The following is a 14,453-nucleotide window of genomic DNA, read 5'->3' on the forward strand; positions in this document are numbered from 1 at the left end:
TGGCTGTTCCAATCAGCCAATATAATGCCAGTTCAATCCTATTGGCTGATTGCATAAGCCAATAGGATTTTTTCTACCTTAATTCCGATTGGCTGATAGAATTATATCAGCCAATCGGAATTGAAGGGACGTCATCTTGGATGACGTCATTTAAAGGAACCTTCATTCAGTCGTTGGCCATGGAAAGAAGAGGATGCTCTGCGTCGGATGTCTTGAAGATGGACCCGCTCCACGCCAGATGGATGAAGATAGAAGATGCCGTCTGGATGAAGACTTCTGCCTATCTGGAGGACCACTTCTGCCCGGTTGGATGAAGACTTCTGCCCGTCTGGAGGACCACTTCTGCCCGGTTGGGTGAAGACGTCTCCCGGTAAGGTGATCTTTAAGGGGTTAGTGTTCGGGTTTTTTAAGGGGGTATTGGGTGGGTTTAGAGTAGGGTTGGTTGTGTTGGTGGTGGGTTTTAATGTTGGGGGGGGATTGTAATTTTTTTCAGGTAAAAGAGCTGATTACTTTGGGGCAATGCCCGCAAAAGGCCCTTTTAAGTGCTATTTGTAATTTAATTTAGGGTAGGGCTTTTTTTTATTTTAGGGGGCTTTTTTATTTTGTTAGGGGGATTAGATTAGGTGTAATTAGTTTAAAAATCTTGTAATTTCTTTATTATTTTCTGTAATCTAGTGTTTGTTTGTTTTTTTTTGTACTTTAGATCATTTTATTTAATTGTAATTAATTGTATTCAATTTAGGTAATTGATTTAATTGTAGTGTAGTGTTAGGTGTAATTGTAACTTAGGTTAGGTTTTATTTTACAGGTAAATTTGTCTTTATTTTAACTAGGTAGTTATTAAATAGTTAATAACTATTTAATAACTATTCTACCTAGTTAAAATAAATACAAAGTTGCCTGTAAAATAAAAATTAACCCTAAGCTAGCTACAATGTAACTATTAGTTATATTGTAGCTAGCTTAGGGTTTATTTTATAGGTAAGTATTTAGTTTTAAATAGGAATTATTTAGTTAATGATAGTAATTTTATTTAGATTTATTTAAATTATATTTAAGTTAGGGGGGTTAGGGTTAGACTTAGGTTTAGGGGTTAATATGTTTATTATAGTGGTGGCGATGTTGGGGGCGGCAGATTAGGGGTTAATAAGTGTAGTTAGGTTGCGGCGACATTGGGGGTGGCAGATTAGGGGTTAATAATATAATGTAGGTGTCGGCAATGTCAGGGACGTCAGATTAGGGGTTAATAAGTGTAAGATTAGGGGTGTTTAGACTCGGGTTCATGTTAGGGTGTTAGGTGTAGACATAAATTTATTTCCCGATAGGAATCAATGGGGCTACGTTAGGAGCTTTACACTGCTTTTTTGCAGGTGTTAGACTTTTTGTCAGCCAGCTCTCCCCCATTGATTCCTATGGGGAAATCGTGCATGAACCCTACATCGCCGAACCCTACATTATATTTATTAACCCCTAATTTGCCACCCCCAATGTCGCCGACACCTACCTACAATTATTAACCACTAATCTACCTCCCCCAACGTCGCCACCACTATAATAAAGTTATTAACCCCTAAATCTAAGTCTACCCCTAACCTTAACAACCTCCTAACTTAAATATAATTTAATAACATCTAAATAAATATTCCTACCATTAAATAAATTATTCCTTTTTTAACCCCTTAATGACCACAGCACTTTTCCATTTTCTGTCCGTTTGGGACCAAGGCTATTTTTACATTTCTGCTGTGTTTGTGTTTAGCTGTAATTTTCCTCTTACTCATTTACTGTACCCACATATATTATATACTGTTTTTCTCGCCATTAAATGGACTTTCTAAAGATACCACTATTTTCATCATATCTTATAATTTACTATAAAAAAATTATAAAATATGAGGAAAAAATATTACATACTGTATCTGAATCATGAAAATTTAATTTAACCTGAGTGTCCCTTTAAGGACTGGGGTAAGGGGAGAGGGTATGGCCGAGATTGAGTTATCAAAAGCAAGGATCCTATCCCAATCTTTTAGAGTGGCAGCTACATAGTAATTTGCATAAGCTTCTGGAGGTCTATGTTTGGGCTGAGTTCAGCACAGATCTGCAAGGTTGTGTCCACCTATTAAGGAGGATTCTAGTTGTACCCAGGGCTTCTCGTAGTGTGAATGTTTCCATGCAACTATCCAAGCTAGATGAGCTGCCCTAAAGTATGATGTAAGGTTCAGGGCACCCAAACCACCATGTTCTCTATCGAGGTATAAAGTATTTTTGGCCACTCTAGTGCGCTTCTGAGCCCAAATAAAAGAATCAAACAGCTTATGTTGATGTGTTAGATATGAGGAGGGGATATCTAGGGGACGGACCTGAAACAGGTACATAAATATAGGGAGTAGGTTCATTTTGAGCGCATTAACACGTCCCATCCAGGACAGGTGGCCTTGTTTGTGCCACGACTCAAGGAAGGTCTGGGAATTGAGGTTAAACAAGTCTGACTGTACAGGGGAGATATTTATTCCTAAGTAACGTATTTTGTTTGTGATCTGGAAAGTGGTGCGAGACTTAATGAACTTAGTTTCTGCTGCCAAGATATGAAGAAGCATTAAATTGGATTTCTCCATATTTACCGAGAAATTAGATACTGCTTTATAATCATCCAGTTCTGCAAGCAGTGCTGGTAGTGAAGTAGAAGGGGAGCAGATTGTAAATATAATATCGGCATTTTTGCTGAGACTGGCCCAAGAGTATGCCCTCAATTCGGATATCTTTTCTGACCCTGCTGGCTAGCACCTCAACTGTCAAGGCAAATAGCAGGGGAGATAAAGGGCATCCCTGCCTTGTACTATTTCTGATTGGGATTTTATGGGACAATGTGTTATTAGCGATAATGGGGCCATTTTACAATGCTTTGATGTGGGAAATAAGTGTTTCCAAGAAACCATATTTTGACAGGGTGGCCCAGAAGAAGTCCCAGTCCACACTGTCAAAGGCTTTTTCCGCATCCGTGGAAAGTAAAATTACAGGGGTCTTAGTTGTATTGGCAGTAAATATAGTTTGCAGGACATGAATAGTATTGTCTTTGGCCTCTCTGCCCGGGATAAAACCCACCTGATTGGTATGAATAAGAGTAGAAACTTGCTCCAAATCTTTTCCTGACTTTGGAACAATGGTTATTATGGCTTCTAGTAGAGACCGAGATAACTGACATCCATGGTCTAGTGAATTATACATAGTTAAGAGATGAGGACTTAGGTGGGCCTTAAACAGGTGGTAAAATATATGGGTGAACCCATCTGGGCCAGGCTTAGCCCTGAGAGAGATTTTTTAATTGCTATAAGGAGTTCTTGAAGTGTAAAGGGTGAGTCGAAGGACTCATTATCCTCTGCAGAGAGAGTGGGGAGCTGGGCTTGTGAAAGATATTTATTGATTCTGGCAAGTTTAGATTCAGAATTTGAAGTTGGGAGATTGTATAAAGTGGAGTAATAGTTCGCAAATTGGCCAACTATTTCTGTGTTTTTAGAGAGCGCAGATCCAGAAGGGTCCAAATTTTTTGAAATAAAGGTTTTATATCTCTTCTTTTTGAGTGACCTAGCCAATAAATGGCCCATTTTATTACTTTCTACTGTATATAGAATTTAGATTTAGATGTGAGTGCCCGTAAATGAGCGTTTTTAATTAGGTACTGATTAAGAGCCTCCCTATCCTGTTGCGATTGCCATAAAAGTTGAGGGGAAAGGGGGTTTTGCTTCAGTGCTTTTTCGTTGTTTTGAAAATTTGCCATTAAGGATATATATTGTGCCGCCCTCAGTTTATGTAGCGTATGTGTATGGCTCAGTATTACTCCTCTAATATAACATTTGTAGGCTTCCCAGCTATTAGTGGCTGAGGTAATAGTAGGGTCATTAAAAGTGAAAAATTCAGTGTTTTTTCCCCACTATATCTGAGGTTATAAGTGGATCTGAAAATATGTGATCGTTAAGTTTCCAATGTTGTTGATGTTGTGGCCTGGAAGACCATGAGAAGATGGAGCTGACCATGCTGTGGTCAGACCATGGGGTATGGTATAGTCTGGAGTCAATTAGCGTAGAAAGAGTACTTTGGTCACAAATAATGTAATCTATGCGGGAGTAAGAGTGTTGTGGGTATGAGAAGAATGTGAAATCTTTTGTAGCTTGATGTGTTATTCTCCATGTGTCGTAAAGGGTAATTGTCCTAATAGCATGCCAGTTGGCTTTTATTTGGCTATATTGTATATAAAATTTGCCTGAGGATGTGTCCAATGCTGGATTGATTGGGAAGTTAAAGTCTCCTCCCATCAGTATTGGATCTTTGGAGATGTCCACTAATTTATTGGTTACTGTGCGAAAGAAGGAGGGGGAAGGGTGATTAGGAGCATAAATGTTGGCCAAAGTTAGGGGTCTGCCATAATATAATCCAACTAGGATTAAAATGTTACCCTCCTTTTCTTGGTATTTGTGTAGGAGAACAAAGGGTGAACCCCTTCTAAAAGAGATTCCCACTCCATTGTGCTTTGAGGGCCCAGAATTTAGGAAGTGTTGATCATAGTATAGATACAAGAGGGTGGGCTCATTGGTTCTTTTAAAATGTGTCTCTTGGACCATCACAATATCTATTTGCTTTTTAAAGAAATGATGGAACGCTATGGAACGTTTCTGTGGGGATAAAAAGCCTTGAGGCGATCTTAAATTGACTTACTATGGGGTGATGTGTCATTGATATCTAAGTGAGGTAGTAAGTGTTAGATATGGAGTGTGAATCCTTTGTGGGTGGAGAAGGCTGCTACTGCTTCTATTCGTTTGTGGCTGGAGGAAGCTGTTACTGCTGCTATTGAGATATATTCTGTACTGAAAATAAACACTGAGTCAAAAGAACAAACAAGAATTGAAACTAAAGGAAAAGGGAAAAGTAGAGGGAAGAATTCAAGAAAAAGAGGGGTTAGGTGAGAAAACAAAGAAGAATTCAACAAAGGGATGCAAAAGTATTAGACAAGTAAAGAGATAAGACAGATGGAGGAAGTGCGGCCCAACGGAGCCCCCCCTTACAGGCATACAAACAGAACAAATAATAAATTGACATTTGAATTCTGGAACGATGCTGAGGGGGAATGAAATTGTACAATCAAAATCATAATATTACAACAAAACAATCAAAAACACCTGGAATATCTGCAACCTAAAATGTGCAAAAATAACAATAGCATATCAACAGCCTGGGGCACAGAGTTAATTCCTTCAAGTCTGCTCTCTAGACCACGGATAGGACATGGTAGAAGTTCCAGAGAAGACCTGGTGCAAGTTAAGTGAACCCCTTTTTACATTTAGACAGCATAACTCTACAGCTTATTGCGAGTAAACAAAACTTAAACAAGTTAACATGTGTTAAACTATAAGTGCTTGCTAACTACACATTAATCTCAAAGGTCAGTAAAGCAGTTAGTCCCTGAGTTAATTGGCAAATATGAGTGACAATTTCTTAGAGTGAAAGTCAATTTCAGCGTGAATAGTGCAATAGTACCCTGTTTTCGATACTCACTATATCCTGGGGAACACAGTTCACCTTGTTATGTGTCAGGAGGCGTCCATTAGGTTAGGCGGATCAGGACTTTGTCTCTTTCCAGCTTGCTTGCTAGCAATCTCGGACCATAGCTTTCTCTGCGGACCTGTAGGTAGTGATGTAGCTTTTAGCTGAGAAGGCTCAGGCATCTCAGGAAGAGGAAGGTCAAGCTGTTTGCAAAAGCCAGGAATGCTGGCGGGTTGTGGCACTCGTGACGTTTTCCATCTTTAATGACTTGTAAGGACACAGGAAAACCCCATCTGTATGTAATCTTTAGTGAGCGAAGGTGATTAGTAAAGAAGGCAAATTCTCTCCTGAGCTGCAAAGTTTGTACAGAGAGGTCCTGAAATATTTGGATTTTAGCACCCATAAAAGAGACAGCTGGTTGTGCTCTGGCTAATTGAAGGATCTTTTCCCTGTCTCTGTAGCTTTGGAAGCATACAATGATGTCTCTAGGAGGTTGGTTGTCTTTGGTCGTAGAGCTCGGTGGGCTCTTTCAAGGGGTATCTCCTCAATTACCCTCTGGTTAGCGATAGCCAAAGACTGGAACAGGCTCTGTGGATGATCAGGTATATCTTTTCTGCCTACAGTCTCAGGCACCCCATGGAATCTGAGGTTGTTTCTTCGTGTTCTATTTTCTATATCGTCCAACTTATTCTCCAGATCTGTAATCTGAGCTTGTTGCGTTTCAATGGAGTTGTATATGTCTGCCATTTCTTTAGTTAACTCCTCTCTGTCTACTTCTAAGATCTCCACACGGTGACCCAGCTCATTTATATCTTTCTTCAAGTCAGCACATTCAGATTTGATGCAACATGATTTATAAGGGCTTCCATTGCTTTTAAGGTCACTGGTTCATCCGCAGAAGGCCCGGGAATGTTGGGCGAGGGTGAGGGTGCCTGAGAACCATCTAGGCTATCAAGTGTAGATTCATCATCACTTCCTACCTGAGAAACCTCCACTCTCTTTGGTCAGTCTGCACTTTTAAAAAAGCTGTTTATGGTGTTAGCTGTATTACCAGGCTTTAGATTATTGTCCAGTTTAGAATTTCTATGCATCGCCATTTCAATGGCTGTGGCCTGAGTATTCCAACAGGCGTGGATTTCAAAAATAGTTATGGCAATGGGCTAGGGCCGGCTGTGAGGGCAGAGAGCTGCAGGGCTTCAAAGTAGCCTTAACAATGTAGTTAGAGATGTAAGGAAAGCTTTACCAGCCGTATATAGCCAGGGAAGGGGCCCCCTGGTTAAATATGTAGCTCAGTATAGATGCTAGTGCAGCCAGGTAAAAGATCTGAACAAGGAACAAATCTTATGCACATAACAGCGCAATATGCTTGAAAACTTCAGGGTAGGAGCAAACCCACCCCTCTTTTCCTCCTTCTTTACTTTATTTTATTTCCCCCAGATTTCAGAAGTTAGAGCATTGGGGAGTACTGCTGGGTGTGAGCATTGGGAGGTCAAGTGGGCATATAGTGAGTCCCAGAGCAGAAAGCTCAGCTCAGAGCTTGATCAGACTGTATATGAAATTGCAGCATAAAAAACCCATTAGGGTTAGGAGTATTCATTAGCGTTAAAGCGGCTTCTAGTGAATGGTATTGTGAGGTAGATCATTAACATAACATGCAGCTGTACTCTAAAGTCTGTTTGCAGTTTTATTGTAAAGATGCTTTGTGTGGGATCAGCAAATTCAGCATACTCTCTTACCCCCAAGATGGCGTTCCACAAAAATAAAAAGGTACATCATGTTACCAATCTCATCCCGACAGGCAGTCTCTGGTTTGCAGATTGGCTTTATCCATAAAGCTGGGGGGCCTCTAGATTGCAATCCGCTGTCTACCTGTACTCTGCTGGGCTCTGTGAGTAAATGTCTTCTTGCCTCGTCGTGCAAAGGCTGCAATCAAGGAGTGCCCCAGAAGTCGTATCCCGGTGTCAAAGTGCAAATTAGAGCATAACTAAAGTGCCTGCTAAGTCCTGTGTCGTTCTGGACACATCTGCTGAACTTTAATCCGATTGGCTGATTACATCAGCCAATCTGATTTTTCCTACCTTAATTCCGATTGGCTGATAGAATCCTATAGGATGTTAGGTGTAGACTTAGAAAGTGTTTCCCCATAGGAAACAATGGGGCTGTGTTAGGAGCTGAATGCTGCTTTTTTGCAGGTGTTAGGTTTTTTTCAGCCAGCTCAGCCCTATTGTATCCTATGGGGAAATCGTGCACAAGCACGTTTTTCCAGCTTACCGCTACCGTAAGCAACGCTGGTATTGAGGGTTGAAGTGGAGCTAAATTTGGCTCGACGCTCACTTTTCTGAGGCTAACGCAGCCATTCAGAAAACTCGTAATACCTGCGTTGGCTTAAGGGAGTGCTGGAAAATAAAGGAGCGTTAGCCCCGCAGGTTTTTACCGACAAAACTCGTAATCTAGGCGATTGTATGCCCAGGTGATTTTTGTTTCTTTATTTTCCCAACCACTCCAGTCTATTGAGTAATACAACTATTCCAATTATAAAAAAAAAAATTAAGAAACACATATATCAAATACTTTTTCACAGACCTCCATAGAAGCAAAAGTTAAGTGGCTATAGCAGAAACATGACATATAAATAAGTACTAACTGCAGATAACAATTTCAAGTAATTAAACATAATTTTATAATATTACATTTTTTTTTTTTAAATGTCCAAACACTTCATTGAGTCATAATTAAATATTTTAAAGATCATGTTTAATTTTATTACAAGTGTTCATTGTTGTATCAACCTGTGTTATAATCTAGTTGCTGCACTTTTAATCTATGTTTTCTAAGCCTCCAAATATTAATCTATAATGTTAAATAAATACCTAAACCGTGTTCTTTTTTTATATATGATTGCAATTGATTGATTGACTGTTTCTTTGCTTTAAGTATTCCAACATACGTTTATTAGTAAAGCCAACAATCTATTCATGATATATTTACTATACAATATTATTATTTATAAATGTAAGGTGTTTTTTAAATCTGAAATAAAAACGTGTTCACACTGACATCAGCAACATCTGGCTGATAAAAGCTATTGGGGTCAATTACAATATATGACTAAGGCAACTCAGCCGAAACGCATCAGACTGCCAGGGTGCTGTTAGTCCTTTTGATGTTTTATCTATGTTTTATGTTCCATGTCTCTCCTGTATTTCTAATAAATACCTTTATAATGCATACCTAGAGGCTTGCTGGGTTTTGTTTTGATTGTGTGTTGATCACATATAATTTGACGGTAGATAAGAACCAAAAAGGCCCAACAAGTCTACCCATATTATATGTTACTTTTCCTTAGGATAGCCTTATGCATGTCTGACTCCCAGGCATTTTTGAATTCCTTTACAGTCTTTGGGTTTACCACCTCAAATGGAAGTTTATTCCATGAGCCCACCACCCTTTCTGTAAAAAAAAATGCTTCCTCAAATTTCTCCTGAATCTGCTACCCACTAACTTTAGATTGTGACCCCTTGTTTTGGCATATATTTTTGTGAAAAAACATAATTTATGTAAGAACTTACCTGATAAATTCATTTCTTTCATATTAGCAAGAGTCCATGAGCTAGTGACGTATGGGATATACATTCCTACCAGGAGGGGCAAAGTTTCCCAAACCTCAAAATGCCTATAAATACACCCCTCACCACACCCACAATTCAGTTTAACGAATAGCCAAGAAGTGGGGTGATAAAAAAGTGCGAAAGCATATAAAATAAGGAATTGGAATAATTGTGCTTTATACAAAATCATAACCACCACAAAAAAAGGGCGGGCCTCATGGACTCTTGCTAATATGAAAGAAATGAATTTATCAGGTAAGTTCTTATATAAATTATGTTTTCTTTCATGTAATTAGCAAGAGTCCATGAGCTAGTGACGTATGGGATAATGACTACCCAAGAAGTGGATCTTTCCACACAAGAGTCACTAGAGAGGGAGGGATAAAATAAAGACAGCCAATTCCTGCTGAAAATAATCCACACCCAAAATAAAGTTTAACAAAAAACATAAGCAGAAGATTCAAACTGAAACCGCTGCCTGAAGTACTTTTCTACCAAAAACTGCTTCAGAAGAAGAAAATACATCAAAATGGTAGAATTTAGTAAAAGTATGCAAAGAGGACCAAGTCGCTGCTTTGCATATCTGGTCAACCGAAGCTTCATTCCTAAACGCCCAGGAAGTAGAAACTGACCTAGTAGAATGAGCTGTAATCCTCTGAGGCGGAATTTTACCTGACTCAACATAGGCAAGATGAATTAAAGATTTCAACCAAGATGCCAAAGAAATGGCAGAAGCTTTCTGGCCTTTTCTAGAACCGGAAAAGATAACAAATAGACTAGAAGTCTTACGAAAAGATTTCGTAGCTTCAACATAATATTTCAAAGCTCTAACAACATCCAAAGAATGCAACGATTTCTCCTTAGAATTCTTAGGATTAGGACATAATGAAGGAACCACAATTTCTCTACTAATGTTGTTGGAATTCACAACTTTAGGTAAAAATTCAAAAGAAGTTCGTAACACCGCCTTATCCTGATGAAAAATCAGAAAAGGAGACTCACAAGAAAGAGCAGATAATTCAGAAACTCTTCTGGCAGAAGAGATGGCCAAAAGGAACAAAACTTTCCAAGAAAGTAATTTAATGTCCAATGAATGCATAGGTTCAAACGGAGGAGCTTGAAGAGCTCCCAGAACCAAATTCAAACTCCAAGGAGGAGAAATTGACTTAATGACAGGTTTTATACGAACCAAAGCTTGTACAAAACAATGAATATCAGGAAGAATAGCAATTTTTCTGTGAAAAAGAACAGAAAGAGCAGAGATTTGTCCTTTCAAAGAACTTGCGGACAAACCCTTATCTAAACCATCCTGAAGGAACTGTAAAATTCTCGGTATTCTAAAAGAATGCCAGGAAAAATGATGAGAAAGACACCAAGAAATATAAGTCTTCCAGACTCTATAATATATCTCTCGAGATACAGATTTACGAGCCTGTAACATAGTATTAATCACAGAGTCAGAGAAACCTCTTTGACCAAGAATCAAGCGTTCAATCTCCATACCTTTAAATTTAAGGATTTCAGATCCTGATGGAAAAAAGGACCTTGTGACAGAAGGTCTGGTCTTAACGGAAGAGTCCACGGTTGGCAAGAGGCCATCCGGACAAGATCCGCATACCAAAACCTGTGAGGCCATGCCGGAGCTACCAGCAGAACAAACGAGCATTCCTTCAGAATCTTGGAGATTACTCTTGGAAGAAGAACTAGAGGCGGAAAGATATAGGCAGGATGATACTTCCAAGGAAGTGATAATGCATCCACTGCCTCCGCCTGAGGATCCCGGGATCTGGACAGATACCTGGGAAGTTTCTTGTTTAGATGGGACGCCATCAGATCTATTTCTGGAAGTTCCCACATTTGAACAATCTGAAGAAATACCTCTGGGTGAAGAGACCATTCGCCCGGATGCAACGTTTGGCGACTGAGATAATCCGCTTCCCAATTGTCTACACCTGGGATATGAACCGCAGAGATTAGACAGGAGCTGGATTCCGCCCAAACCAAAATTCGAGATACTTCTTTCATAGCCAGAGGACTGTGAGTCCCTCCTTGATGATTGATGTATGCCACAGTTGTGACATTGTCTGTCTGAAAACAAATGAACGATTCTCTCTTCAGCAGAGGCCAAAACTGAAGAGCTCTGAAAATTGCACGGAGTTCCAAAATATTGATCGGTAATCTCACCTCCTGAGATTCCCAAACTCCTTGTGCCGTCAGAGATCCCCACACAGCTCCCCAACCTGTGAGACTTGCATCTGTTGAAATTACAGTCCAGGTCGGAAGCACAAAAGAAGCCCCCTGAATTAAACGATGGTGATCTGTCCACCATGTTAGAGAGTGTCGAACAATCGGTTTTAAAGATATTAATTGAGATATCTTCGTGTAATCCTTGCACCATTGCTTCAGCATACAGAGCTGAAGAGGTATGTGAAAACGAGCAAAGGGGATCGCGTCGGATGCAGCAGTCATAAGACCTAGAATTTCCATGCATAAGGCTACCGAAGGGAATGATTGTGACTGAAGGTTTCGACAAGCTGAAATCAACTTTAGACGTCTCTTGTCTGTTAAATACAGAGTCATGGACACTGAATCCATCTGGAAACCCAGAAAGGTTACCCTTGTCTGAGGAATCAAATAACTTTTTGGTAAATTGATCCTCCAACCATGATCTTGAAGAAACAACACAAGTCGATTCGTATGAGATTCTGCTAAATGTAAAGACTGAGCAAGTACCAAGATATCGTCCAAATAAGGAAATACCACAATACCCTGTTCTCTGATTACAGACAGCAGGGCACCGAGAACCTTTGTAAAAATTCTTGGAGCTGTAGCTAGGCCAAACGGCAGAGCCACAAACTGGTAATGCTTGTCCAGAAACGAGAATCTCAGGAACTGATAATGATCTGGATGAATCGGAATATGCAGATATGCATCCTGTAAATCTATTGTGGACATATAATTTCCTTGCTGAACAAAAGGTAAGATAGTCCTTACAGTTACCATCTTGAATGTTGGTATCCTTACATAACGATTCAAAATTTTTAGATCCAGAACTGGTCTGAAAGAATTCTCCTTCTTTGGTACAATGAAGAGATTTGAATAAAACACCATCCCCTGTTCCGGAACTGGAACTGGCATAATTACTCCAGTCAACTCTAGATCTGAAACACATTTCAGAAATGCTTGAGCTTTTACTGGATTTACTGGGACACGGGAAAGAAAAAATCTCTTTGCAGGAGGTCTCAACTTGAAACCAATTCTGTACCCTTCTGAAACAATGCTCTGAATCCAAAGATTGTGAACAGAATTGATCCAAATTTCCTTGAAAAAACGTAACCTGCCCCCTACCAGCTGAGCTGGAATGAGGGCCGCACCTTCATGTGGACTTAGAAGCAGGCTATGCCTTTCTAGCTGGCTTGGATTTATTCCAAACTGGAGATGGTCTCCAAACTGAAACTGCTCCTGAGGATGAAGGATCAGGCTTTTGTTCTTTGTTGAAACAAAAGGAACGAAAATGATTATTAGCCCTGTTTTTACCTTTAGATTTTTTATCCTGTGGTAAAAAAGTTCCTTTCCCACCAGTAACAGTTGAAATAATGGAATCCAACTGAGAACCAAATAATTTGTTACCCTGGAAAGAAATGGAAAGTAAAGTTGATTTAGAAGCCATATCAGCATTCCAAGTTTTAAGCCATAAAGCTCTTCTAGCTAAAAATAGCTAGAGACATAAACCTGACATCAACTCTGATAATATCAAAAATGGCATCACAGATAAAATTATTAGCATGTTGAAGAAGAATAATAATATCATGAGAATCACGATGTGTTACTTGTTGCGCTAAAGTTTCCAACCAAAAAGTTGAAGCCGCAGCAACATCAGCCAAAGATATAGCAGGTCTAAGAAGATTACCTGAACACAGATAAGCTTTTCTTAGAAAGGACTCAATTTTCCTATCTAGAGGATCCTTAAACGAAGTACCATCTGACGTAGGAATAGTAGTACGTTTAGCAAGGGTAGAAATAGCCCCATCAACTTTAGGGATCTTGTCCCAAAATTCTAATCTGTCAGACGGCACAGGATATAATTGCTTAAAACGTTTAGAAGGAGTAAATGAATTACCCAAATTATCCCATTCTTTGGAAATTACTGCAGAAATAGCATCAGGAACAGGAAAAACTTCTGGAATAACTACAGGAGATTTAAAAACCTTATTTAAACATTTAGATTTAGTATCAAGAGGACCAGAATCCTCTATTTCTAAAGCAATTAGGACTTCTTTAAGTAAAGAACGAATAAATTCCATTTTAAATAAATATGAAGATTTATCAGCATCAACCTCTGAGACAGAATCCTCTGAACCAGAGGAATCATCAGAATCAGAATGATGATGTTCAGTTAAAAATTCATCTGTAGGGAGAGAAGTTTTAAAAGATTTTTTACGTTTACTAGAAGGAGAAATAACAGACATAGCCTTCTTTATGGATTCAGAAACAAAATCTCTTATATTATCAGGAACATTCTGCACCTTAGATGTTGAAGGAACTGCAACAGGCAATGGTACTTTACTAAAGGAAATATTATCTGCTTTAACAAGTTTGTCATGACAATCAATACAAACAACAGCTGGAGGAATAGCTACCAAAAGTTTACAGCAGATACACTTAGCTTTGGTAGATTCAGCACTTGACAGCGATTTTCCTGTAGTATCTTCTGTCTCAGATGCAACGTGAGACATCTTGCAATATGTAAGAGAAAAAACAACATATATATAAAGCAAAATTGATCAAATTCCTTAAATGACAGTTTCAGGAATGGGAAAAAATGCCAAAGAACAAGCTTCTAGCAACCAGAAGCAATAAAAAATGAGACTTAAATAATGTGGAGACAAAAGTGACGCCCATATTTTTTCGCGCCAAATAAGACGCCCACATTATTTGGCGCCTAAATGCTGTTTGGCGCCAAAAATGACGCCACATCCGGAACGCCGACATTTTTGGCGCAAAATAACGTAAAAAAATGACGCAACTTCCGGCGACACGTATGACGCCGGAAACGGAAATAGAATTTTTGCGCCAAAAAAGTCCGCTCCAAGAATGACGCAATAAAATGAAGCATTTTCAGCCCCCGCGAGCCTAACAGCCCACAGGGAAAAAGTCAAATTTTAAGGTAAGAAAAATGTTAAAATGCATTATCCCAAATATGAAACTGACTGTCTGAAAATAAGGAAAGTTGAACATTCTGAGTCAAGGCAAATAAATGTTTGAATACATATATTTAGAACTTTATAAACAAAGTGCCCAACCATA

This window comes from Bombina bombina, chromosome 1 (assembly GCF_027579735.1).
Source record: "Bombina bombina isolate aBomBom1 chromosome 1, aBomBom1.pri, whole genome shotgun sequence".
NCBI classification, from domain to species: Eukaryota; Metazoa; Chordata; class Amphibia; order Anura; family Bombinatoridae; genus Bombina; species Bombina bombina.